Source organism: Antechinus flavipes, chromosome 2 (assembly GCF_016432865.1).
Source record: "Antechinus flavipes isolate AdamAnt ecotype Samford, QLD, Australia chromosome 2, AdamAnt_v2, whole genome shotgun sequence".
NCBI classification, from domain to species: domain Eukaryota; kingdom Metazoa; phylum Chordata; class Mammalia; order Dasyuromorphia; family Dasyuridae; genus Antechinus; species Antechinus flavipes.
The window spans coordinates 362,272,311-362,296,438 of NC_067399.1; the positions used below are offsets into that span (position 1 = coordinate 362,272,311).

At 36.3% G+C, this 24,128-nt stretch overlaps 1 protein-coding gene across 1 annotated transcript in view; it reads left to right on the forward strand.

Moving 5' to 3' along the window:
* Window positions 1-24,128, forward strand: part of CDKN2AIPNL (CDKN2A interacting protein N-terminal like) — a 119,712-nt gene that overhangs the window by 60,378 nt on the left and 35,206 nt on the right. The window contains exon 2 of the transcript XR_007950730.1: window positions 9,208-9,366. The gene's annotated coding sequence lies outside the window, so the exon portion shown is untranslated. The remainder of the gene's footprint in view (window positions 1-9,207; window positions 9,367-24,128) is intronic.

Consider the following 24,128-nt stretch of genomic DNA (forward strand, 5'->3'; position numbering starts at 1 on the left):
TGCCTTCTCAGCTCTCTGGAAGAGGCTGTTGGGCCTAACAATCTTAAAAGCGTTTCCCCCATGTTGGGCTGCCACTTATAACTGCCCACCCAGAGGTTACTGATTGCCAGTCTTGCCTAATCTCAGGCTTTTAGAAATCTTACCCAATCATAGGTCCTCAGAGATTTCTGCCTCTCTAAGCAGTGGTTCTCATGTCCAACAGAGTGCTCAGACACAGTGGCTTGCGAGCTCAAGACTTTATTCCATGTGTTCACATCGTGCACCATTCTATTTCCTCCTGCACTCTTACTGAACTCCTGCTGAACTTCTATTGAACTCTTCCTACTTCCTGGTTATATAGGGTCTTTGAGGTCACACGCACAGCCAATAAGAGAAGGAGACATCTCCCACTGATGATGCGTTCTCAATGCCGCCAGAGCTTCTGCTCATGATGTGGTCCTTACTTGCTGCAGAGATCACATCTGGGTGTCTCAGACATCAAAGCCTCTTTATTTCCTTTTATACTATGTGAGGTTCCTCTCCGACCCTTACAAATAATTTCATCCAAGAGAATGACAATAGTGAGACAACATACCAAAATTTGTGGGATGCAGCCAAAGCAAAAATAAGAAAAAATTTTATATGTATAGATGCTTACTTGCATAAAATAAAGAGAAAAATCAATGAATTGAGCTTGTAACTAAAAAAGCTAGAAAAAGAACAAATTAAAAACCCCCAATCAAATATCAGACTTGAAATTCTAAAAATAAAAGGAGAGATTCATAAAATTGAAAGCAAAAAAACAAACAAACTATTGAATTAATGAATAAAACTAAGAATTGGTTTTATGAAAGAATCAAAATAGATAAACCTTTAGTTAATTTGATTACAAAAAGAAAAGAGGAAAATCAAATTTTTGGTCTCAAAAATGAAAAGGGAAAACTTTCCACCAATGAAGAGGAAATTATAGCAATAAATAGGAGTTACTTTGCCCAACTTTATGCCAATAAATTTGATAATCTAAGTGAAACAGAGGAATACCTACAAAAATATAGATTGCCCAGATTAACAGAAGAGGAAATAAATTACTTAAATTGTCCCATTTTAGAAAAAGAAATACAAGTTATTAATCAACTCCCTAATAAAAAATTCTCAGGATCAGATGGATTTATATGTGAATTCTACCAAACATTTAAAGAATAATGAACTCCAACATTATATAAACTATTTGAAAAAATGGGAAATGAAGGACTTCTACCAAATTCCTTTAATGACATAGACAGGGTACTGATACCTAAACCAGATAGGAAAAACAGAGAAAGAAAATTATAAACCAATCTCCCTAATGAATATTGATGCAAAATTTTTAAATAAAATATTAGCAAAGAGATTACAGAAAATCATCCTCAGGATAACACACCATGTCCAAGTAGGATTTATGCCAGGAATTCAGGGATGGTTCAATATTAGGAAAACAATTAGTATAATTGACTATATCAATAACCAAATTAACAAAAAACATATGATTATCTCAATAGATGCAGAAAAAGCATTTGATAAAATCCATCATCCATTCCTATTAAAAGCAATAGAGAATGTAGGAATAAATGGAGTTTACTTAAAATAGTAACTGTTAGAATCCTAGTGTTAACTCAATGGAATTGATACAATGCTTATTGGTTCACACTTTAGAGCGAATCCTTACAAGGTGATAAGTCACTAATACTGATAGAAACAATGCTTGTGTTCACACTTTTAGAGAGCTCATATAAGCAAGAAGCTCTTAGGCCCACAGAGCACTCTGGGAGGAAGCCCACAAGCCCACCTCAGAGAGAGAGCATAAATAGAGTTTCAGTGAGCCAGTCAAGTTAGTTCAGCTGAAAAGATTGAAAGGGGAGCGTCAAGTCAGTTCAGAGAGAAGCCCTCTCTCGGAGGCAAGACAGATACATTCCCTCTTCTACCTTTGTGCTGGCTGGAAGCTGAAGAAAGTAGAGGCAGAAGCAAAGGACAAAGCTGCAAGAGCTCTTAGAACCAAGGAGAGAGAGAAGCTTCTAAGAAAGCTAACCAGGCTTGGAAATGTTTATAAGAAATAAACATTTGCATTTTATCAGCTGGCTGTATTTGGAGTCATTATTACATTTAACTGAAACTAAGGCTGCCTCCAGAAAACCTCCCTGAGAAACCTGCTCCCAGAGAGAACCACCTTATATATTAAAGAAGAAAGCTTCCAATCCTGATTTCAGTGGAAAAGCCTCTAATCCTGAAACAGTGGAAAAGTCTCCTCAACCCAGAAATTAGGGTGAGTACAACAAAGAAATTTTGTTAAAAGAGTTAAAGTAGAATTTCATCTAAGATGGGACAGTTGTTTAGAAAACAGCCTTCTGTTTCTGTTCAAGGAAAATGTTTAGAGAGCATTGTCAAGGTTATGGAAAGCCAAGGTTTGATTATAATTTTGGAGCAGATCACTGAACTTTTAGAAACTGTAAAGCACATATGTCCTTGGTTCTCTATGGAAAAAAAATTGGATCTAGACGAGTGGAAATTAATAGAAGAGGAACTGGGTGAATATTACAATTCTAATCCAAATTCAATTTCCAAAAATATACTTTATACATACAATTTAATACAACTGGCTATAAGAAATTATTTAAGTGTTAGAATGAAGAAAAAGAAGAAAGTGCAGGAAGGGGAGGTGCCAACTAAACTAGATGAAAAGCAAGAAGAATCAGATAAGAATGGAGTTAAGTACAATTCTGAGTGTGATACTTCACAGCAGGAGAAATTAGATCATTCCACATCTCATGACCCTCCCCCCTCAATTAACACTTCATGGGTGGAGGAAGAAGGGAGAGGGAGAGAGGCAAAAACACAATCATTTCCTGTAAAGCAGAATATGACAAGATTAGAAGAGGCATTAATTAAGGCAAAAAATGAAGGAGAAGATATATCTGATTTTATAAATGCATATTCTGTGATCGAAGAGCTTGACTCTTCAGGTCAAAAAGGGAGAAGATACACTCCTTTTAATTTGGAAAAAATTAAAGATTTGAAAAAGGGTTTCACTCTTTATGGGGCCACATCCTCTTATGTTAAGCTGTTACTAGATAATTTGTCTTATGAAATCTTAATCCCGAATGACTGGAAATCCATAGCTTTAGAACCTGGACAAAATTTGTTGTGGCTTTCGGAATTTCATGAATTATGTAGGATTCAAGCCCAATGCAACAGGCAAACAGGAGCTAATGTACAAATTTCTTTGGACCAAATAGCTGGTGAAGGTCAGTATGGAGAGAATTCAGAACAGATTTATTATCCCATACCAGTGTATGAGCAAATTTCTAAGGCTGTAATAAAAACTTGGAGTTCTCTCCCTGGATAGAAAGATGAAAGTAAAGCTTTTGCAAAACTAGCACAAGGTCCCAATGAACCTTTTGCAGATTTTGTGGGATGTTTGCAAACAGCTGTCATAAGAACCATTGGAGATAATGCTGCCACAGAAATAATGACCAGACATCTGGCTAATGATAGTTGCCCCCTATCATCATTACTATTCAATGCCAATGAAGTTTGCAAAAGAATTATATGGGGACTAGACAAAGATGCTCCTTTAGAGGAGATCATAAGACGCTGTGCCACAGTGGGCATAAATGCTTATTATACCCAAACTATGATGAACATGGAAAGACAGAGTACCTCTTGGCAAGGGACTTTTAGAGTAACTCGTAGATGTTTTCAGTATAGAAAAGTTGGGCATTTGAGAGCTCATTGTAGATATGGAGATAGAAGGAGAGGACAGGGTGAGAGAAAACCCCAAACCCCATGTACAAAATGTAACCAAGGCTATCACTGGGCCTCAGACTGTAGATTGACTCAGAGAAATGAGAGGCAGGGCCCAGCTCCAAGGTATCAATCAAAAGATAGGTGGAGCATGATGGCAGCTGAGGTTAACGCCAGAGAGTCTTTAGAAGGTCAGGACTCTGATGTCATTAACCAACAGAAAAGCAATCAGGATTACAGTTAGGGAGAATACAAGCCTTTTAACCCAACAGGGCAGTATCCAGTGCAAACAGCTCCAATGTAATTGCCAGATGAGGAGGAGAAATCCCAAAAGTGGTAAATAGAAGGGAATTAGGTTAACTGCTTGGGGAAGAAGGTTTGCTTGTATCTCTATAGGAGGAGAAGGAATCAGATGAGTGTCAATGAGCTATATTTGCCTTGTCCATTAGAGAGAAATAGAAAAAGAGAAAAACCTCAAAACAAAGGAGAAGATTTAAGAAACATCTGACACTGAAAGAGCATGGCTGACAATGAGACTGTTAAAGGAACTTTAAAATCTTCAGCTTTCAGTTCTTGAAAACCAGCAGGAATCATTGGATTCCTTGAGATGAAAAATTGTTGATGAGACTATTGCATTATTTCAGAGCTTACAGGAATTATTGGATTCCACGAACTAATGGACAATGGATTCCTTTGGGACTATTTCTAAGACTTATGGATACATGTGTAAATTCTCATATTGGTTCATGTTATTTGTTACATTACTACTAGCCTGTGTTATATTGCTATGTGCTTATGTATTTTATGTAATTATGTGTAATGCCTCCCATATTGATGGATTTATGTAGATCGGTTTCAAGTAAGCCCTTCAGAAACCCACTAATCTGATTTGACTTTTTATTTCCTTTGGTGTTTTCAACTCCCTTCCTGAGATGTCAGGGAGGGTGTGACCACCTTCTTTTTATGATGCTTTCACTTCTTTTTTGAGCAGTCAGGGAAGGCGTGATCACCTTCTTTTGGGGGTTCTCACCTCCTTGAGAAGTCAGGTAGATCATAACCACCTTATGTTCTAAAACAAAAGAAAGTGGAAGATGTTAGAATCCTAGTGTTAACTCAATGGAATTGATACAATGCTTATTGGTTCACACCTTAGAGCAAATCCTTACAAGGTGATAAGTCACTAATACTGATAGAAACAATGCTTGTGTTCACACCTTTAGAAAGTTCATATAAAAGCAAGAAGCTCTTAGGGCCACAGAGCACTCTGGGAGGAAGTCCACAAACACACTCTCAAAGAGGGAGCATAAATAGAGCTTCAGTGAGCCAGTCAAGTTAGTTCAGCTGAAAAGATTGAGAGGGGAGCATCAAGTCAGTTCAGAGAGAAGCCCTCTCTTAGAGGCAAGACAGATTCATTCCATCTTCCACCTTTATGCTGGCTGAAGGCTGAAGAAAGCAGAGGCAGAAGCAAAGGATAAAGCTGCAAGAGTTCTTAGAACCAAGGAGATAGAGGCCTCTAAGAAAGCTAACCGGGCTTGGAAAGAAATAAGAAATAAACATTTGCATTTTATCAGCTGGCTGTATTTGGAGTAATTATTACATTTAACTGAAACTAAGGCTACCTCCAGAAAACCTCCCTGAGAAACCTGCTCCCAGAGAGAACCATCTTATATATTAAAGAAGAAGAACACCACAAGTAACAGCTATTTAAAACCATCAGCAAGCATCATATGTAATGGGGATAAGCTGGAACCATTCCCAATAAGATCAGGGATGAAACAAGGTTGCCCACTATCACCATTACTATTCAATATTGTATTAGAAATGCTAGATCTGACAATAAGAAAAGAAAAAGAGATTAAAGGAATTAGAGTAGGTAATGAGGAAATCAAATTATCATTCTTTGAAGAGGATATGATGGAATACTTAGAGAATTCTAAAGAATCAACCAAAAACTATTAGAAATAATGCACAACTTTAGCAAAGTTGCAGAATGTAATGACCATGTATTTTAAATCAGTCGGAGTCAGGAATTCAGGTTAAGGGAAAAATCTTCAATCTTTATTGAAGTGAAGAGGAGAATAAGGATTGTGATAGCAATATGGGCAAGAAAGATTGCAATAGCAATATGGGCAGCTGCAACAGGAAGCCAGCTAACAGAAGGGGATCTGAGCTGAAAGGCCGTCGCAATGGCAATGCGAGTAGCTGTGTCAAAACGCCAGCCAGCAGTCTCTCCTTCCCCTTCCTTTTCCACTCCCCTGCCTCTACCCACCAAAACCATCATTTCCTATACAACACATCAGGACTTGCACAAAGAGTGGGCTGGGGCCATTCTTTCTCCAAGCTTATATATTAATAGAGTATGGTCCAATTACTATTTAGCCTCACATGCTTGGGACCTCAGTGCATCAACTCGAGCCTCAGACCATTACAGCAGAATACAAAATAAATCCACAAAAATCATCAGCATTTTTATACATCACTAACAAAATCCAACAGCAAGAGATACAAAGGGAAATTCCATTTAAAATAACTATTGATAGTACAAAATATTTGGGAATCTATCTGTCAAGGGAAAGTCAGGAACTATATGAACAAAACTACAAAACATTTTCCATACAAATAAAGTCAGATCTAAACAATTGGAAAAATATCAAGTGCTTTTGGATAGGTTAAGCAAATATAATAAAGATGACAATACTACCTAAACTAATCTATTTATTTAGTACTCTACCAATCAAACTCCCAAGAAATTATTTACTGACATTTTTACTGACTATTTTTTTAACTGAAAAAATAACAACAAAATTCATCTTGATGAAATTCAAGAATTTCAAGAGAATTAATGAAAAAAAAAAAAAAAAAGCAAATGAAGGTGGTGTAGTTGTACCAGATCTAAAACCATATTATAAAGCAGAGGTCATCAAAACCATTTGGTATTAGCTAAGAAACAAAGTAGTTGATCAGTGGAATAGGTTAGGTTCACAGGATAAAACAGTCAATGATTATATTAATCTAGTGTGTGACAAACCCAAATACCAAGCTTTTGGGATAAGAACCCTATGTGACAAAAACTTCTGGGAAAACTGGAAACTAGTATGACAGAAACTAGACATTGACCTACACGTAACACCATAGACCAAGATAAGATCAAAATGTGTTCATGATCTAGACATAAAGAATGATATTATAAACAAATTAGAAGAACATAGGATAGTTTACCTTTCAAATATGTGGAGGAGGAAGGAATTTGTTAACAAAGAAGAACTAGAGATCATTATTAATCACAAAATAGATAGTTTTGATTATGTTAAAAAGTTTTTGTACAAACAAAACAAATACAAGATTAGAAGGGAAGCAATAAACTGGGAAAACATTTTTATATTCAAAGGTTCTGAAAAAGGCCCCATTTCTAAAATATATAGAGAATTAATTCAAATTTATAAAAATTCAAGCTTTTCTCAAATTGATAAATTGTCAAAGGATATGAACATACAATTTTCAGATGAAGAAGGTAAAATTACTTTAAGTCATATGAAAAGGTGCTCCACATCACTATTGATCAGAGAAATGCAAATTAAGATAACTATATACCATTACATAACTCTCAGATTGGCTAAGATGACAGGAAAAGATAATGCTGAATGTTGGAGGGGATATGGGAAAACTGGGACACTGATAAATTGTTGGTGGAACTGTGAATGGATCCAACCATTTTGGAGAGCAATTTGGAACTATGCTCAAAAAGTTATCAAACTGTGCATACCCTTTGACCCAACAGTGTTTCTACTGGGCTTATATCCCAAAGAGATCTTAAAGAAGAGAAAGGGACCCACGTGCAAAAATGTTTGTGGCAGCCCTTTTTGTAGAGGCTAGAAACTGGAAACTGAATGGATGCCCATCAATTGGAAAATGGCTGAATAAATTATGGTATATAAATGTTATGGAATATTATTGTTCTGTAAGAAATGACCAACAGGATGATTTCAGAAAGGCCTGGAGTGACTTATATGAATTGATGCTAATTGAAATGAGCAGGACCAGGAGATCATTATACACTTCAACAACAAGAGTACAAAATTATCAATTCTGATGGGCATGGCTCTCTTCAACAATGATATGATTCAAACCAGTTCCACTTGTTTAGTGATAAAGGAACCCATATACACCCAGAGAGTGACCTGTGGGAATTTAGTGTGGACCACAACATAGCATTTTCACGCTTTCGATTGATGTTTGCTTGCATTTTGTTTTCCTTCTCAGTTTTCTTTTCTTTCTAGATCTGATTTTTCCTGTGCAGCAAGATAACTGTATAAACATGCATACATATATTGGATTTAACATATATTTTAACATGTATTAAACTACCTGCCATGTAGGGGAGAGGATGGGGAGAAGGAGGAAAAAATTTGGAACAGAAAATTTTGCAAGGGTCAATGTTGAAAAATTATCCATGCATATGTTTTGTAAATAAAAAGCTTTAATAATAATAATAATAATAATAAGATCACATGGATACAGAAGAAATAGGCTATCTGGTGGTTTCCTATTTTAACTATCTCTCTCCCCCTTCCCCCCCCCCCAGTTATCTAGGGTCATGAATGTATGGCAGAGTGAATAGAGAATCAGTTTGATAGCCAAGAAGAGCTGGCATCAATTTCCCCAAATGCCATACACTGTCTATGTGACCCTGGGCAAGTCAATTAACTTCTTAGTGTCCTAGATATTTCTAGATACATCTATAAATTGCAGAAAATAAAAAGTGCCAACCTGCATTGGTAGAGGGACTTTCCTCACCTGGGAATTTCCTAAATCAATGAAGTCAAGTCTAATTCTCATCCCTTCTATAAGCTATATTGTTTCCATTCTGTTGAAGTGCTAAATGGAAAAGCTTCTGTTATCTCACCCAAGTTATGGCACTGGAGCCTCAATTCTCTCATCTGTAAAATGGGGTTAATAATAGTTATCTTTTATCCGGCTGAAAGCACTAAGTAATTGTAATGTTCGGGCTAGTTTTCTGGAGATCCTTCCAATGGGCCTTGGTCTCAGCAGGATAGACACCATGAGAGTAGGAATAGAGTCTGGAGTTTTTATTGTCTCCTTTACAGTCTCTTTCCTTTATAGTCTGTGTCTGTCACAGTTTGACCCAGTCTTGATCTTAGTGGAGGAGGGCAAGAAGTGGAAGAGCCACCAGGAGGATGGTCAAAAATGGAATGACTCATTTCCACTCCTCAGTCCTTAAATACCTTGGTATGATTACATCATTACAGCACACTATGTATGTGTGAACTAGAGAACCATTACATCACCATGCTAAGTACTGAGTATATGTATACTAAAGAACCATCATCTCATTAATTCCATTGAGTTAACACTTTGTTGTTAGTATCTTTGTTTTAAGTATACTTCTTCAGAGTTCTGGCCCTCTACATCTTGTGCTTTCTTTTGTTTTAGAACACAAACTGTCATGCCATCCCTGACTTCTCAGGAAGAGAGGTGAAAACACCAAAAAGGAGGTGATCATGCCCTCCCTGACTTCTCAGGAAGATGAGAACACCAAACTAGACATTGTTAGCTGGTTTCCTCTGGATTGAAGTGCCTTACTTGAAACAGGTATAAATCCATCAACATGGGAGGTATTACACAAGCACATAGTAATACAACACAGGCTAGTAGTGATATAACAAACAACATGAATCAACATGAGGAATTATACATGTCCATAAATCCTAGAAGGAAGGTATGTAAATAACAACCACACATACACCTCCTTCAGCAGCCAAGAGATAGTCCAAAACCAATCTATTGTCCATTACTTCATGTGTTAAGGAATTCAATGATTTTGAAGTCATGATTCAATTGCCATAATTACCATGCTCTTTCAATGGTAGACACAGTCACCCAATGTTTCTTGGGTCTTCTTTGTTTTAAGGGTCTTCTTCATCTCTCTCCAATGGACAAGGAGAATATGGCTCATTGGCACTCATCTGATTCCTTCTCCATCTGTAGAGATAAAAGCAAACCCTCTCCCCCAATCAGTTAACCTATCTGGTCCCTTTCATTCACCACTTTCTGGATCTCTCCACATCACCTGATGATTATCTAAAAGATAGTAGAGCTGCTTGCACTGGACTCTGCCCTTCTGGTGGGTTATAAAACCTGTCTGCCGGAGCCAGTGCATCTTTATCAAAAATGAAAAAATAATAGTATAAAGAGCTAAATTTAAAGATTCTCTAGGTTACCTGTGACTCTCCCTTTCTTTTGTTTTTGGAGCAGCGTTTTGATGTCTTTGTTTCTCCTCTCTACTATTGCCTGTCCTTAAGGATTAAAAGGTATTCCAGTGATGTGTAAAATCTGAGACTGTGCACAAAAGTATGCAAAATGTTTAGAAGTATATGCAGGTCCATTATCTGTTTTTATTGCTTGTGGCACATCCATAATTGCAAAAGCTTGTATAAGGAATTCAGTGATTACTTGAGCAGTCTCTTTTGCTGCTGGTATTGCAAAAATAAATCCTGAAAAGGTATCTACTACAACATGAATAAAAGACAGACCAAAAATAACCAAAAGATTTATAATGGATCACATCTATTTGCCAAATTTCATTGGGTCTCAAATCACAAGGCTTTTTCCCTGGAGGGAGCATAGGATTTTGCAGGCTTTTATTATGCTCCTAGCTTCCTCTTTTGTTATCCCAAATTGCAAATGTAAAGCTCAAGCAGCCTGATGATATTTAGAATGAGATTCTTGAGCTGCCTGAAATAAAGGAGTATTGGCTAATATGGTTAGAAGGCTATCTGCCTTTGAATTACCATCAATAATAGATCCTGAAAGTCCACTATTTGAGTGGACATGCAAGATATAAATCTTACTTGGATGCTTTCTCACTTGCTCTTGAAGTTCCTTAAAGAGCTGATGTATTTTGGAAGCTACAAATTTTATTTGAGCTGTGGCAATACACCGAATTAGATATTATATTTACATCTCCTGGATAATAAGTAAGGGCTAGCATGATTGCATACAATTCATTCTGCTGAGTGGACTGAAAAGGAGTTCTGACTGCTCTCTTTATAGTTAAGTCATGAAAGTATACAGCACAAATGTTATATTTGGATGCATCTGTAAAGATAGAAACCTTTTCTTCAAAAATCCATTGCCAATTATGTAATAGCCAGGATATCTTTAATGGAGACCTATGTGTAAAAATTTGGAGCTGTGGCCAATAAAATTTTCCACTCTGGGATGTTTTCACAGCATACATTAATTTGTGCATTGGTATAAAATGTGTATATCTTGTCAGATCTTATCCCAGATAATTGTACTGCTTGCTTAATGGCCTTTAATAAAATTCTAGCCACAAGCACTTGGATAAGGAGTAAGGCTTTGGTCTGGTTGGGCTGGGAGGTTCATCCACTCTATCACATTGCCTCCTTAATGAAGGACTGTTGTGGGTACCTCTTTTGTAGCAAAAACTGATATTTCCAAGAGATTTTGAGTGACTCTTCCAATCACATTGGATAAAACCAGTTCAACCTCTCTCAAAACCTCTTAAGCTTCTTTTGTAAGCTGGTGTCGTAAGTTTAAAGCAGTGTCTCCCCTCAAAATGTCATATGATGATTGTAATTTATAGGTAGTCAAGCCTAACACTGGTCGCATCCATTGGATATCTCCTATCAATTTCTGAAAGTCATTTAAGATGTTTAACTTTTCTGTTCTTAAGGAAAATTTTTGTACTGTGAGCATCTTAGGATATACTTCATATCCTAAATTTTGAAAAGGAGAATGTCTTTGAGTTTTTTTCTGGAGCTACGAGCAGTTTGTAGTATCTTAGTGTTTCTATGGTCTTTTGCAGACATGCTTCTAACATTTGCTCCTCAGGTGCATACCCCAAGATATTATCCATGTAATGTAATAACATAAATTTGGAAATGCTTTTCTTACTGGAATAAGAGCAGCAGCGACATACATTTGACACATAATAGGACTATTTTTCATTCCCTGGGGCAAAATTGTCCATTCATATATTTTATAAGGCTCAGCTAAATTAACACTGGGTACTGAAAAGGCAAATCTTTTTATATCCTTCTTATCTAGAGAAAGAGAATAGAAACAATCCTTAATGTCTATAACCCAAAGAGGCCATTCTCTAGGCAACTGAGTAGCAGATGGAAGTCCAGGCTAAAGAATTCCCATAGTTTCCATATGTTCATTTACTTTTCTTAAATCAGTCAACATCCTCCATTTTCCAGATTTCTTTCTTACAACACATACAGGGAATTCCAAGGACTTAGAGAAGGTTGTAAGTGTCCTTGGTCAAGTTGCTCCTGTACTATATCTAATAAGGCCTGAATTTTTTCACTTCTTAAGGGCCACTTTTCCATCCACCCTGGTGTGTCAGTTTTCCATTGAATGGGAACAGGTGAGAGTGCAGGCAGGCCTTCAATAGCAGCCCTGCCTAAAAAGCCAAAGTACTCAATTGTAATCTTAACTATTGTAAGATGTCTCATCCCCATAGACTAATGGGGATTTTTTCAACTACAAAAGGAGTAAAAACTCCTGTTTCACCTTCAAATGTCCATCTCAAAGGGGTAGCCTAACTTCAGCTGCTATTGATCCTCCTATGCCAGATATATAGATAGCTGCCTTAATCTTTCACCAATGACTGGGTGCCAATTGGCACCTCTAATGATTGGAACCATGTCTACCAACCCTTTCAGTGGTATGCCATTTACATAGATAGTGAGTATAGGGTGGTCAGCTGTAATGGGTGCAGTCCAGATTATTTCCGGATTCTGTTGTTGGGAATCAAAATCTGGATAAATATCACCAAATTTCCTACTAGGAATCTATATCAGTAAAACTGATATTACTACTGCTCCTGGTTGATAAGTCACACATTGTCTACCTGTATTAGTGACTGGGATATTAGCTACACATTCCCCAGTTTCCCAAATCAGTGTATGGATAGACACTGTTTTGTAAGTACTCTCAGAAGGTAAAATGATCAAGCTTACTGTGCCTGGAGGCAAAGGATCCATAATCTGAAGAGGAACAAATTTCACCTCTTCAGGGGATATATCTCAGTAGTCTCAGCTGCATACAACTTTATTCTCTGGAATTATTCATCAGATTCCTTCCTGGCTGATTGATCATGTAATCCCTTTCTCTCATCAGATTGCTTCTCAGCTGATTGATTATGTTGGAGTACTGAACTTCTAAAGACTCTCTAGGTATAACATCAGCTGCTATTATGCTCCAAGTGTTTTTTGCCTGTGGCCCTGGAGCTGAGCCCCACCTCTCCTTTCCCTGAGTCAATCTACATTCTGATGCCCAATGGAAGCCTCTGTTGCATTTTAGACATAAGGTTTTGGGTCTTGTTCTCCTGCCCTGTCTTCTCTGCCAACAATGAGCTTTCCTATGCCCTACTTTAACCACATTGAAAGCATTGACAAGTCTTTTTGGAAATTCCTTGCCAAAAAGGACCCTGTCTTCCTGTATTCAGATCTTGAGAAGTCTGCATCATAGCCTGGGTATAAAAGGTATTTGTACCCACTGTGGCACAGTGTCTTATGATCTCATCTAAAGGAGTATCCTTGTGTAGTCCTAGTATAATTTTTCTACATTTTCTTTAGCAAGTTGTTTTATCATAATTTTTGTTGCTACATTTTCACCAATAGTTTGTATGGCAGCTGTCTGCAGACATCCCACAAAATCAACAAAGGGCTTAGTTGGACCTTGCACTACTTTCATGAAGCCCTCCCCTCTATCTTGTCTTTCTGGAAGGGTGCCCCATGCTTTGATAGCAGTAGAAGCAATTTGCTCATATGCTGCTATAGGATAATTAATCTGTGCTAAAATGTCTGCATAAGGACCTAAACTTGCTAGTTGATCAAAGGTGACTGGTATATTAACTCCAGATTGCCTATTTCATTGCACTTGTAGTCTACATAGTTCACTATACTCAGAAAGTTACAATAAATTTTGTCCAACATGTCTAAACATGTCTTTGCTATAGATTTCTAATCACTAGGGGTTAAAATTTCATAAGCCAAATTCTTGAATACCATCTTAACATAAGATGATGTAAACCTATAAGAGGTGCAAGCCTTTTTCAGATCTTTGATAATTTCCAAATTAAAAGACGAGTATCTTCTTCTTTCTTGACCTGAAGAATCAAACTCTTCAATCATAGGGTATACTTCTATTTTCAAATCAGATGTAACCTGTCTTTCATCTTAGCTTTAATTAATGCCTGTTGTCATAGTAGCTGGACTAAGCTGCTGCATAGGTTATGCTGATTGAGAAGCACCACACTCCTTAATTTCATCAGCACTGTACTTAACTCCTTTCTTGTCCAATTCTTCATGCTTTTCAGCTCCTTTGTCAGTACCATTCCCATCCTGCTTTCTCTTTTTTCCTTATTTTAAAACCTGTGTAATTCCTTAAAGCCAATTATATTGTGTTGTATATATAGAATGTTTCCTCAGGAATTGAATTAGGGCCATTATCATTGTAATATTCAATTAGTTGCTCTCTTACTAGTTTCCACTTATCTGGCTCTAATTTTTCTTCCTTAGAGAACCAAGGAGACATGTACTCTAATATCTCTAAGAATCCAGTGATTTGCTCCCAAGTTATCAACAAACCTTGCTTCTTTATTAACTTAACTATGCTTGACATTTCCTTTGGTATTTTCTTTTCTTTTCTTTCTTAGTATTTGTCCCATTTTAGTTGAAAAACAAAAGTGATTAGTTTACTTACCCTATTTCTGGGTCACAGGGACTTCCTCCCCTGAACTTATGATTGCGTCAGTCAAACTGCTGAGTATAGGTCTTTACATCCATGTTCAGGTGCCAAAATGTAATGTCCAGGCTAGCTTTCTGGAGGTCCTTTGGACAGGCTTTAGTCTCAGCAGAATAGATACCATGAGAATGGTTAAGAATAGAGTCTGGAGTTCTTATTGTTTCCTTCACTGGCTGTCTCTTTTACAGTTTGCGTCTGTCATAGTCTGACTCAGTTTTGATCTTAGTGGAGGAGTGCAGGAGGCAGGAGAGCCACCAGGAGAATGGTCAAAAATGGAATGTCTCACTTCTAGTCCTTCTCAGCCCTTAAATACTTTGATATTACATCATTACAGCACACTATGTATGTGTGAACTAGAGAACCATTAAAGTACAAAGTATATGTATACTAAAGAACCATCATCTCATCAATTCCATTGAGTTAAGTATTCTTGTTTCAAGTATACTTCTCCAAAGTTCCAGCCCTCTACAAGTAATTATGTAATTTAAATAATTTTTATTATATCAACTACTCTGCACTCTTGTCCCTAGACTTCATGGTATTGCACAGGAAAGGAAAAAGGTTCCTTGTGAAGAAAAGAAAGGATTATCCTCTACATAGTCTAACTCCACCCACTTTGTCTCTTAGAAAATTTCCAAGAACAAATTTCCTAACTTCTCTTCATATATACAGAAAGGAGGCATCAAGCTATCAACAGTGAAGGCATATGAGCAAATACCATCCAGTTCTATCAGAAGATTTTGAAAAGAGTAACTGAAGAAAGTAACTGCTTCTGGATTTGTGTGAATGATCTGAAATATAGAAATGTTGTAAAAAAAAATATTTCTAAATAGCCAGATGGTAGTCATTGAATAATATAGGATTTCTCACTGGCTCTTTCCATTTTCATCTAAATGTTTAATATATATGTTGTAAAGGCAGATTAATGTAATGGAAAGAGATTGGATTTGAAGCTGAGCTACCTGATCCTGCTTTGTGATCATAGAATGTTCTTGAACCTCAGTTTCTTTTTCAGTGCAATGGAAATTGATAATATTTCTACTGAACCCCTCACTCTAATTCTTCCTGCTTTTGTTCGGGTACTCAGAGTTGTGGTCAGACAAAGGCTTTGTAAGCCTTGACACAGAGGTATGGGTGGGTAAGGTGTTATCATTATTATGATGGAATACACAAGTAAATTCTGCCCATCACTCAATGAGCAAATTCTACTAAATTCATCATTAATTCTTTCCAGAATTTATTCACCAATCCCATGATTCTAAGAGGACTTTTCAGAGGAAAAATCCTCAGAGAAAAGAAAGCTGTCATTAGACTCAAGAAATTCCAGTGATGTATAAAAGAGACTAACCAAGAAAGGTAGCACTTGTATTTAATTTAAAGGAAATGACATTTCTGATTTCCTCTTGCTTTTGTTCAAGCATCTAAGATAAAGAAGGTTTTCTGAAGTATTTAAGTGAGGAGCATATTTCCGAGTTTCTCTTCATTCATTCTATTCCACATTATCAGATTCAATTTAAGAGGTTTGATTTAATTCTCTTTTTGCTCAGAACACTAAGGTCATTATATTTTTGTGATTTTTACTTTGAGGTATACATGTAGGGATTGTATGGGGGGAGGTAATGTGCTTATTTCTAAGCAAATGTCTTATAGAGCAGTAGATATCTTTGCAAGATTAAGTCCTCAGTATTTTACTGCTGATTCTTGTAAAGGCAGTTCACATTGATGAGAGACATTTATGAACTCTGTGTCTGTGATTTATGACATTGTTCTATAGTCCTTGCCACAGGATAATAGGATATAACTGGAAATGATTTCAGAGACCATCTAATTCAATCTCCTTATTTTACAAGTGAGGAAACTGAGATAAATAAATTTGTCCAAATCCAATCCAATCAAACAGGTGTTATCAGAGGGAAGATTTGAACTCTTGATATTCTTTCAACTCTAAGAATGTCAACTGATTTTCTTTCAGAGAAGTTTTTTTTTGTTGTTGTTTTACTTGAAATTGCAAGATATTATTGTACTGGCAACATTTATGCATTTTGTTGCTAAAAAATGAGATTTAGTGGATTGAGCACCAGCCCTGAAGTCAGAAGGACCTGAATTCAAATTGGCCTCAGGTACTTAACACTTCCTAGCTGGATGATCTTGGGTAAGTCACTTAGCCCAATTGCCTCAGGGAGAAAAAAAAAGATTTGACTACAAAGTTCATTATCATCAATTATTTGCTGAGTGCTCATTGTATAGCCAGGATTTTATGAATAGAATCCTATTGTTTCTGAACTGTGATTAACTATCCAGTAATGAGAAACATTACAAAGTACACACCAGTCACATATTTGTGTTATGATGATCACAAAATGAGTGCCAATTGTATCCTCAGAGCTGTCATTCAAATACTACAAATCCAAAAACATTAAGACCAAGCATAGGATGGTGAACATCTGGACAAAAGATGGAAAAGTCATTTATCCAGATGTGGTAGTACCAGTGCCAACTACATTGGAGAAAACTGTGTTCAAGCTTGGAGCATTACAAAAAACCCACAGACGTTGTGTCTGGGTTTTGATTTTTCCACTATACATCCAGGAAACTGTTCTTGAGCCCCGAACTAAAAAAAGGTAGATCATAAAGAATAAAATAACCTGTCACTCAGAATATATACATATATGTAACAGCTAGAGTTTAGAGCTTGCTAAAATCAAAATAAGCCAGCTGATCTCAACATGAACCAGAATGAAAAATATGGATATACTCTATAGAGGTAAGAGATCCTTATTGTTGGTTTTTGTATTTTGTTATTAGTTATTTAAAATGTAACCTTTTATTACCATTTATTAACACAGCCAAACAAAGATTGATATCCACCAACCAATTACAGAATTTTGTAACAATACAATGAACATAAGGCAAAGAACAGCTGATGTTTAAAGTGCTTTAAAGTTTGAAAGTGCTTCATCTAAGTATCAGGGGTGATCCCATGGAGCATGTGCTCTGGCTTTGTAGCAATGAACATTCAAATTGGACTCTTGTTGAAGGATAAGAGCTTCATTTTATTAATGTAAGCACTGTCCCAAAACCTTTGGTATAGGACTCTCTCCTCATCGGTGAAGATGAATGCCCTGCTGTGGGTTAGGGTGGGGTTAATGAGAGGAAAATGCTAATCTTCTTCAATCTTCTGGATTCTTCAAGTGTCAAATCATTTCAGGTACATCTAGCCTTCCAGCTTTAAGAGGGAAGATGTAAAAGGTTCACTTCAAGTTACTAAAGGAAAAGACTATGGAAAGACATGAAGGGAGTTAGCAGTCTCCATCATGTTCTTATCCCCACTTTGATACTCAAGAGACTTTGGGGAATTTCCCTTTGTATGAGACCTAGAACTCTTTCTTGGTTAAGCCAAGCTATCTTGCTCCTAATAGGAAAATTTCTCCACTCTGTATTGTCTGGTATATATTCTCTTCTATTTACCTTCTCTGATTTTTTTCTGCTACCAATTTAGATAAATAGGTTTTCTTTGCTATTTGCTATGTATTGTGGAAGTGGTATTAGGTAGAAAGGGGATCAAGTCTTGGATATAGAGCTTGGGTTCTCCCTTTCCCCACAAAGTAATGACAAAGTAATCAGAAGTTAACTTGAACCTTCCTCTCCCTCTTCCCCCCCTCCCGCCCCGTGTGTATGTCTTTCTGTCTCTCTCTAATACACACACACACACACACACACACACACACACACACACAAGATCATACCACACAATACCAGCAAAGATCTGGAGAGGACCTCAAATTAAACAACAAGGAAAACAAAAAACAAACTAATGGTAAATGCTGCCTTCATCCAATTCAAAATCATAAAAAGGATAGCCAGAAGCAAGCAGTATCTGGAAGCCTAAATCCTGAGAGCTTTGGGGAAAGGACTGCATTGCAGAAAACAAGAGCAAAAAGAAAATAAAAAAATATTGAACATAATGAGGAAATACTGTGGATTAAAATAAACTCAAAATGTAGGCCCAGATAGAGTGTCTCCAGTAGAACAATATAGAAAAAGATGACAGCAACAGTGACTGAAATAAAGTAAGCAAGAGATAAAAAATAAAATTAGAATTAGAATAAGATCTTCCAAGATTTAGAAAAATGGAAAGAGAATAAATAATTTATAATATAAGACAGAAAATTTTACCCAACAACGGACCCCTGAAAAACAGAACAAAGAAATCAAAACTCAATGGAAATGAGACAAGAAGGACTATTTAAATAAATCAAGACATTGAAAAAATAGATTAAAATATTAGATGTCTAATATCAAAAATAACAGTCTTGAAAAACAAATTGAGGAGAGATAATTTAAGAATCATCAGACTATTTGAAAACCAGGGGGGAAAAACCCACAACAGCAAAACAGGGATACTATAGCTCAAGAAAAAAAAAAAACACAAAAGAAAACTTCCCAGATCTGTTAGAATGAGAGAATAGAATCCAAATGGAAGGTGAGGAGGGAGAAAAAAAAAAAAACTATTGATAACCTCCTGAAGGGAACTCTAAATTGAAAACTCTCAAAAATGTCACAATCAAAATCCAAAACTTCTGAATTAAAGGAAAAAAGTATGCTGTAAGCATTGAAAAAGAAGGAGTTCAGGTACCAAAAAATCAGTCATAGGGCAGCTAGATGATGCAGTGAATAGAGCACCAATTCTGGAATCAGAAAGACCTAAGTTCAAATCCAACTTCAGAGACTTAACATTTTTCAGCTATGTGACCCTGGACAAGTCACTTAATCCCAATTATCTCACACACAAAAAATCAGTCATGCTCACATAAGACTATGCTGCAACTACTTTTAATGAGAGAAAATCTCAGAACAAAATTGTTCTTGACTAGGCCTTATTCAAATTGTTCTGCTATTTCTGGTTTAATATGAAATTAGGTACTTTGTAGACAATCTAACACAATGGGAAGATTACAAGGATACAGTGTTGATTAATTGAGCACAGGAGTTAAGCAAACTTAAAAAGGATTAATTTATAAGCAATTGGGAAATACTAAATGATGTTAAAAGATTTACATTCTACTCAAGGGGAAACAGACATTTTTCTTCAGAATACCATATTCACTCTGGGTCATAGAGTGAATAACATAAAGACATGTATACAAGTTTTGCTCTGTTTTGTTGGATTCAAGAGAGGAAAGAAAAGGTAAGGTGAAAAAAGGAACATACAAGAGAAGTGATGAAGTAAGAAGAACTTACTATTTTGCATAATTGGGGTGTACAAAAACAAGAGTATATAAAAATGGAAGAAGGGAGAATGCAGGTACCTCATGAACCTCTCTCTGAGTCTCAGTCTCTCTGTCTCTGTCTGCCTCTCTCTCTCTTTCTTTCTCTCTCTCTCTCCCTCTCCCTCTCTCCTTCCCTCCCTTGCTCCCTCTTCTTCTCCCCCCCCTGTCTCTGTCTCTCTCTGTCTCTGTCTCTGTCTCTGTGTATGTGTGTGTGTGTGTGTCTGTCTGTCCCAGTCTCTCTGTCTCTCTCTCTCAGTCACATACACATACACCCAGAGACACACGCAGAGAAACACACACAAAGTTTGGGGCAGAATTACACTAAACAAGGAGACAAGTGGAGAAAAGAAAGAGTAAGTTAAAGGGCAGAATTGGTGAGGAAATAGTCATGTGCAAAAATAACTTCATATTTTAAAGACTGATTAGAAGGTAGGGATTTAAAAGAGAAAGAAAAACTAGAGATCAGAGTCTGGGTTTGCTGAAGAGAAGAGTGTGGTGTTTTTCTTCTTTAAAATATAATAATGGTTCTCTCTGGGAGCAGGTTTCTTGGGGAGGTTTTCTGGAAGCAGCCTTAGTTTCAGTTAAAAGTAATAATCACTCAAATGCAGCCAGGTGTTAAAAGTTCAGATCTTTTATTGCTTCCTCCAAAATAGCCCACTTAGTTTTTCTCAGAGGCCTTTCTCCTTGGTTCTAAGAACTCTTGCAGCTTTGTCCTTTGCTTCTGCCTCTGCTTTCTTCAGCCTCCAGCCAGCACAAAGGTGAATTTGTTTTGTCTCTGAGAGAGGGCTTCTGATTCTCAATCTCCCAGAGCGCTCTGTGTCTGTCCCAGAGTGCTTCTCTCTAATCCCTGGGAATGTTCTGAAGTAAAACTCTCAACCGGAAGCTAAGAGTCTCTTTATATATGATCTCCCAAAAGCTGACTCTTCCTTCTGGAGGCAGGGATCAAGGGAAGTGTGATTTTGGATATCTCATACTAAATCCTGAAATCTCCCAAACGTGTGAACTCCAATGAGTAAAGGTATGAACAAGCATTGTTTCTCAATTCCACTTAGTACCTTGTTTCTTCTGGCCCAAACATCTCCTTGTAATATCAAATCAATCATACTGAACCATTCTAAATTAGATAATTATTGTCTCTATCAACTCTAATGGCTTAACAATTTGTAAAGATTCCAACAAAAGAGGATCAGAGAAGTAAAAAGAAATCAGTTCAATTTTAGTTGGCTATTATTGATTTTTGCCTTTTCCTTAACTACTTTTTTTCCTTCCTAGAAAAGAAGAAGGTGGGAAGACAAGAAAGGAAAAAATATAATAAATACAATGGAAGAAATACACATTTTAACCATATAATTCAGGATAGTACTCTCAGAATTTCTTTTCTTCCTCTCTAATTACCTTATCACCTTAAAGAAGTGGCTCTCAAACTTCTAAATTTCAAAACCTTTTTATAATCTTAAAAATTATCAATGACCTCAAAGAACTTTTATTTACGTGGACTAATATTTGCTGCATTAGAAATTAAAATTGATAGTTTAAAATACTTATTGTCATTCAAAAATAATAATAAATCCATCATGGTGGATGACAAATATTTCTTTGTTAAAATTTTTGCTTATTTTAAATATTTTTTTATTAAATAATTTATTAAAGCTTTTTATTTACAAAACATATGCATGGGTAATTTTTTCAACACTGACCTTTGCAAAGCCTTCAGTTCCAAATTATCCCCTCCTTCCCCCAACTCCCTCCCCTAGTTTATGGCAGGTAGTTCAATACATGTTAAACATATTAAAATAAATGTTAAATCCAATATATGTATACACATTTATACAGTTATCCTGCTGCACAAGAAAAATTGGACCAAGAAGAAAACAAAAACTGGGAAAGAAAACAAGATGCAAGCAAACAACAACAGAAAGAATTATGCTATGTTGTGGTCCACATTCAGCTCTCACAGTCTCTTGGATATAGATGGCTCTCTTCATCACTGAACAATTGGGATTGGTTTGAATCATCTCATTATTTTTTATTAAAGCTTTTTATTTACAAAACATATGCATAGGTAATTTTTCAACACTGACCTTTGCAAAACCTTCTGTTCCAAATTTTCTCCTCCTTTCCCCCACTTCCTGCCCTATATGACAGGTAGTTCAATACATGTTAAATATGTTAAAATATATTAAACATTCTTTTCTTTTTAAATTTTGAATTCCAAATTCTCTCCCTCTTCCATCTCTCCCTCAATCACTGAGAAAGTAAGCAAAATTATATCAATTATATCTGTAAAATCATAAAAATATATTTCCATATTAGCCATAACACAAAAAAGCAAGAAAATTATACTTCAATTTAAACTTAGCATGAGTCCTTTAGAATTGTCTTGAGTCATTGTATTGATCAGAGTAGCCAAATCTTCACATTTGGTTGTCATTATAGTATTGCTTTTATGATCACAGTGGTGTCCTGGTTCTTATTTCTTCACTTTGCAACATGATGTTCACATAGTTCTTACCATGATGTTATTTTTTTTCCTGAAACTATTCCTCTCCCCATGATTTCTTTCTTTTTTTTTTATTTTAATTTTTAAATTTTTTAAAACTTTTTATTGACAGAACCCATGCCAGGGTAATTTTTTACAGCATTATCCCTTGCATTCACTTCTATTCCGATTTTTCCTCTCCCTCCCTCTACCCCTCCCCCAGATGGCAAGCAGTCCTTTATATGTTAAATAGGTTACAGTATATCCTAGATACAATATATGTGTGTAGAACCAAACAGTTCTCTTGTTGCACAGGGAGAATTGGATTCAGAAGGCATAAATAACCCAGGAAGAAAAACAGAAATGCAAGCAGTTTATATTCATTTCCCAGTGTTCTTTCTTTGGGTGTAGCTGCTTCTGTCCATCCTTGATCAATTGAAACTGAATTAGCTCTCTTTATTGAAGAGATCCACTTCCATCAGAATACATGCTCAAACAGTATTGCTGTTGAGGTATATAATGATCTCCTGGTTCTGCTCATTTCACTTAGCATCAGTTTATGTAAGTCTCGCCAGTCCTCTCTGTATTCATCCTGCTGGTCATTTCTTTCTTTTTTTTTTTTCTTAATTTTATTTTATTTAATAATAACTTTGTATTGACAGAATCCATGCCAGGGTAATTTTTTACAACATTATCCCTTGCACTCGCTTATGTTTCGTTTTTTCCCCTCCCTCCCTCCACCCCCCCCAAGATGGCAAGCAGTCCTATATATGTTAAATATATTGCAATATATCCTAGATATAATACATATTTGCAGAATCAAACAAAAAGGGCAGAATCTCCCTGCTGCACAGGGAGAATTGGATTCAGAAGGTAAAAATAACTCGGGAAGAAAATCAAAAATGCAAATAGTTCACATTCGTTTCCCAGTGTTCCTTCTTTGCGTGTAGCTGTTTCTGTCCATCATTTATCCATTGAAACTCAGTTAGGTCTCTTTGTCATAGAAATCCACTTCCATCAGAATACATCCTCATACGATATTGTTGTCAAAGTGTATAATGATCTCCTGGTTCTGCTCATCTCACTTAGCATCAGTCCATGTAGGTCTCTCCAAGCCTCTCTGTATTCATCCTGTTGGTCATTTCTTACAGAACAATAATATTCCATAACATTCATATACCACAATTTACCCAGCCATTCTCCAATTGATGGGCATCCATTCATTTTCCAGTTTGTAGCCACTACAAACAGGGCTGCTACAAACATTTTGGCACATACAGGTCCCTTTCCTTTTTTTAGTATCTCTTTGGGGTATAAGTCCAATAGAAACACTGCTGGATCAAAGAGTATGCACAGTTTGATAACTTTTTGGGCATAATTCCAGATTGCTCTCCAGAATGGTTGGATTCGTTCACAACTCCACCAACAATGCATCAGTGTCCCCGTTTTCCCGCATCCCCTCCAACATTCATCATTATTTTTTCTTGTCATCTTAGCCAATCTGACAGGTGTGTAGTGATATCTCAGAGTTGTCTTAATTTGCATTTCTCTGATCAATAGTGATTTGGAACACTTTCATGTGAGTGGTAATAGTTTCAATTTCATCATCTGAAAATTGTCTGTTCATATCCTTTGACCATTTATCAATTGGAGAATGGCTTGATTTTTTATAAATTTGAGTCAGTTCTCTATATATTTTGGAAATGAGGCCTTTATCAGAACCTTTAATTGTAAAGATGTTTTCCCAGTTTGTTGCTTCCCTACTAATCTTGTTTGCATTCGTTCTGTTTGTACAAAGGCTTTTTAATTTGATATAATCAAAA